This window comes from Sciurus carolinensis, chromosome 6 (assembly GCF_902686445.1).
Source record: "Sciurus carolinensis chromosome 6, mSciCar1.2, whole genome shotgun sequence".
In the NCBI taxonomy this organism is placed as follows: Eukaryota; Metazoa; Chordata; class Mammalia; order Rodentia; family Sciuridae; genus Sciurus; species Sciurus carolinensis.
In genome coordinates this window covers 59,676,878-59,681,930 of record NC_062218.1, presented here as the reverse complement: position 1 = coordinate 59,681,930, position 5,053 = coordinate 59,676,878, and positions in this window count along the sequence as shown.

Below are 5,053 nucleotides of genomic sequence, written 5' to 3'. Positions count from 1 at the left end.
CCCCCCCAAAAACAGACTTAACCTTGCTTTATTCACCCTCAATTTTTAAAATTTGGATGCTATGGGCCGTACTGCGGCTGATAGACATTTTAGTGGAAAGTCTGGTGGCCATCCACAAGCAATGTGGAAAGACAGCTTGACTGGGTCCTGGAAAGGACCTGACCCAGCATTAATTTGGGGGCGAGGATCTGTTTGTGTTTTTCCTCAGGACCAACAACAACCTATCCGGGTCCCGGAGCGCTTGGTAAGGACTATCCATAAGAAAGAAGATGGCACCTAAACACAAAATGATGGTGATGGTGGTAAGCCTACTGCTGTTGACCCTTCCTAAAACTTTTGGGGATACATTCTGGGGACTGCTATCCGCATGGCCTATTCCTTTGCCTATCACTCATGATGCACAAGTTTTCCCTCAATTATTTCCTAGTACAGAACTTCTAGGTATCCCTTACCTACCAGCTGATTCCACTGTAAAGTCACTTAATACTAGTCTAAACTTCAAGTTAAGGGGTAGTCTTTGCTTCCTCTGGCTAGCCATCTTAAAAACTGCCAATGGCGCCTTGCCCTGTGTGCAACTTGCTTCCAATTGGAATCTTTCTTATGGGTATTATCAAGGAAAGGAATACTATGGCCTTGCTTTAAATATAACCAAGGCCATTGGTAGTGTAAATTATATACAACAGCAAGGTCCCACCTGTACACCAATTTCTTATGGCAATGTTGGATCTATTAAATGGGATAGGTGTCAAGGTGATGTTATGGCTTATAAGGTGACTCCTTACTTTTCCTTTGGGCCGTTTGCCATAGATTGGGAATCTGTTAATAAAATTTTAAGAAATTCAAATGCATCATATAGATATGCCGCTATAGATGCTAATTTTGCTACCAATGACTATTCTCTTCTTTCCGTGTGGTCTCTTTGTAGTGCGTCTGCTTGTATGGACATTAGTCCAATTAGTATGATACAGGGAGGCAGTCTTTCTATCTCTTCACAGAGGTGCAGAATTATGCAAGCCTATGTAGAGGAAGTTGATACCCCTGCTTATAGTTATACAAGGTGCATGGCCAATTACTCCTCCTTTTATCAGTCTTTCCCCCCTACTCCCGTATGTGTCATGTCTCCGTTTGTGTTCATTCTAACAGTTCTAAGTTTTATATTAACATTACTAATAACAATAATAATGATACGGAGGTCCTTAATTGTGCTAACCAAGAGTGTTATGTGTCTACTTGTTGGGATGCTTCATTATTTCCTCTGGCTGTGATTGCCAGGATTCCAAAATTCATTCCAGTCCCAGTGACCTTAAATCATAGTGAGTGGAATTTCCTACCCGTGAGAGCAAAAAGAGATTTTGGTATCTCAGCCATTATAGCCATCCCTGTTGCTGCAGCGGCTGCTGCGGCTGCTGCTGCAGCTGCCGCCACTGCTGCTGGACTTGCCCTAGGAACTGCTATTCCTACTGCTCACGCGCTCAACAATCTGCCACGAGCCACTGCTGAAGCTTTGACAGCCCAGGAAAACATCAATGCACATCTCACCACGGGAATCCTGATCCTAAACCAAAGAGTGGACTTACTACAAGAACAAGTGGATATGTTGACTTACCGCACAGACGGGCTGTCTAGTGCATGCCCAAGCACTATGTGTTACCCCTATACCCTATTCTAATATTACTGCTGCTGCCAATCTGTCCAAACGGCTTGGTAGCATACTTAATGGGACATGGACTAAAGAGTTTACTAATTTGACTACCCTATTAAGAAATTCTATATTTGTGGTAAATAGTACTCAGGTCAAGGTCCCGGGTATGCCAGAAGCCATTAGTTTCTTACAGTCAGCGTTACAATTTGTTAAACAATGAATGGGAAGTTTTGCTATGATGGGATTGTTGTTCCTGCTGTTATTATTGCTGTTCAGATATCTGTTGTCTCTAAGGAGTCATCAAAGACGGCAAGCCTTAGTGGTACGGCAAGCCCTTATGGCCATGGACCAAGGCTCTGATCCTCAGATTTGGCTCTCCCAATTACAGGACTGGTAGTCAATGACGGGTAAGCACAGGGTGGACTTTATACCAACCTAAGACAGGGATCAAATCATGCCAACAGCTCTTTGACTCCCAATGACGGGTAAGGATAAAGTCTGACTCTGGCACCTAAGACAGGCACAGTCACTGTCCTTTTCTTTTTATAACAAAAAGGGGGAGCCTGTTGAGGGCCATCTTGGACAAGATGGCGCCTGGCAGTGAGCCAAAGGGCACTGGATACCAAAATAAGGAAGTACCCAAAAAGGTTGCTTGCCTACTAGTTCCTTGGAGACTTATGACGTGTTGACGCCAGGCTCTAGGATTGGCTATCTAATATCATGCCGCGCGTGGACAGCTCATGATCCATATAGTGCTATGCTGACATTCCTCTGCATGTTCTCCTGTGTGAGACAAAGCTTTGCTATAATTGGCTGATAAGCTAGGAGCCTGGGGGAGGAGAAAGGGAGAGGGTAGAAGAAGGGAGATAGGGGCAGAACAAAGGAGGCAGGAAAACAGGGAGGACGCAATAAATCTCATCAACTAAAGATTGGTGATGTCTCCTTTCTCCGCAACGGTTCCTCTGGACGGAACAAAAGACAATAGTTCTTTTAATGTAACTTAAGATGTAGACTTGTGTCAGCCCCACCAAGAGTAAGTAAAAGGGATTCTAAGACAGCAGTGCCTGATAACTATTGAAAGAGACTATTAAGGTCAAAAGATTTTTAGTCAATTTAAGGCCTACAAATCTTCCTAATCTTCTACACAGGTAGGCTTTATCACTGTCTGCTAGTATGATTATTTAGCCCTGCGAAGCAGAAATAACGTAATCTCTATTAAGCACAGAGGTTATGCAATAAAAAGGTATTTTGTAAAAATCAGATGACATTAGATAGCTTAACTGTATCTTATGGGGGCATCTGTGACATTATAGAAACTAAGTGTTGTGATAACTCTGTCAATGTTAAAGATTTACATTCCAAATAAAGGCCTTGTCCTCACCAACCTTGTTATGGGAACAACTTCTTAGCTCTTACACCTCTTGGTAAGAGACTAATGGTTTCTATCATCTTCAGGATATTCATTGGCATGTTCCACATGCTGCAACACTTATTTTGTATTAATCCCATTCCAGTGTTTATGTCTTTTTGCCTCTCTCATAGAAGCACCTACCTCCCAGATGACTTTACAACCTGTTCTTTTTGAACCAGACTTTTGCATGGAACCCTCGACTGACCCAAAACATTCCTAAAAGGGAAACCCAAATTTCTTGCCCCACATTGCCCCCTCTCAGTTTGAAGCAGCCAGAATTGCCATCCTCCATTTTCCTCTAACAGCAGTTAAGTTGCAGTCTCAGAGAGGGCACTGAAGTGGGAGGGGACAAAAAGCAGTCAGTGTAAATAACAAGTAATTGGGTCTAATCAAGGAGATGGGGGCGGGTACCAAAGGAAAGGCAATCAAATGCTAAGACCTCCAAGCTCTTCCCCCTCCCCCTCCAACCTGTTACAAGGTGACCTGCCTCCAGGGAATTGTTTCTCCCTGCAGGGAGTATAGAAGTTGTTAATTAATGCTTCCTGGGTCCTTGGATCACTTCCTCTTCACCATCTGGCCCATCTTTTTGGCCCTGGTTGCCAGTACGCAGGATGGGGGAAGAGAGTCCTTGAGAACAAAGGAAATCTAAAAAGTATAAAAGGGGCAGGACACCTCCACTTCTTTGGATACAGCTCTGGGTACCCTTCTCTATGGAGAAATCTGTCTCTGTTCTATCCTTTAAATTCACTTGCTGTCTACATTTGCCTGGGCATTTCTCAGGTTCAATCTTCACATCTGGGGAAATGGAACTAGGCCCTGATTGATTCTTATCATCATGTTACCAAAGCTCAGTCCTTGTCCCCTATGCCAGTTCATGCCAATTTAATAATGAGGACATGGCTTTGAGAAAAAGGAAAAAGAGGGTTTATTGCTTTGCTAGCAAAGGAGAAACACAAGTGACTCCTGTACCAGAGGCTGTGGTTCTGCCAATCAGAAGGAATGGGGGATTTTAAAGGAGCTCTTCCAAGGTTACATTCCAGGTGTGCCCTGACAAAGGGTCCCAGGGCCCTGATGGTGTGTTAGGATTCACTTCTTAATTTGGGAGATATTCACTTCCTAGATCCTCTGGCAGACATATCCTTTCTGTGGTGGGTGTGTTCACCCACAATTAACTAGGGGAAGAAAAGAGAACACTGCCTCTCTAATCTTGTTAGGGAGGGGAGGGGAGAGAGAGAGAGAGAGAGAGAGAGAGAGAGGGGGGGGGGGGGGGGAGAAATCCAAAACAAAACAAAACAAGCAAACAAAAAAACCCAAGTTAATTTCAAAATAAGCCTTAGAGCAACTGAAGGCTACATTCGAAAGGTGAAGTGAACCATTGTTAAAATCACCAGTATCAGAATCCTGGAAACATTTTGCTGTTAATGGACAGCAAATGGACAATAAAAGTGGCAGTGAAAGTGGATACTGCAAATTAAATTTATGTTAAGAATAAGAGGAGGAACGTGCATGACACCGAGGCCTGCTCTTATGGAAGAGCTTGACTTTGAGCATGCACCATAAATGTTTCTTTAAGTCTTTCCTTGCAGCTCTTCAACATTTTCTGAACGCTTGCTGTAGATTTGTGGTTTTGGTTTGCCAGACACAAAAGTCTAGACTTCGGAGCAAATAAACCACCATCTCAATCATCTGGCGTTTGGAGTGAGGAAAGAAATAGGTGATCCAGAGGTATGAGTGTCTCGCGTTTTACAGAAGCCAGAGTTTGGCCCGAAGGAGCGCCAAGTCTGAAAGCCAGCAGAATCTGGCAGCAGATCGAATCAGGCCCATCTCTGACTTTAGCCATTTTGCATCTGAGGTTCTGCTGCTACCAGGGAAGCATTCTCGGAATACAACCTCGGGTGTAGCCTTGGCGAGCAGCGGGAAGCGCCCCGGAGAGGTTTGACTCGGCGTGGGGGCGGAGTCCCGGGAGCGGCGCGCGGTCATCTGACTCGGTGACTCACGCC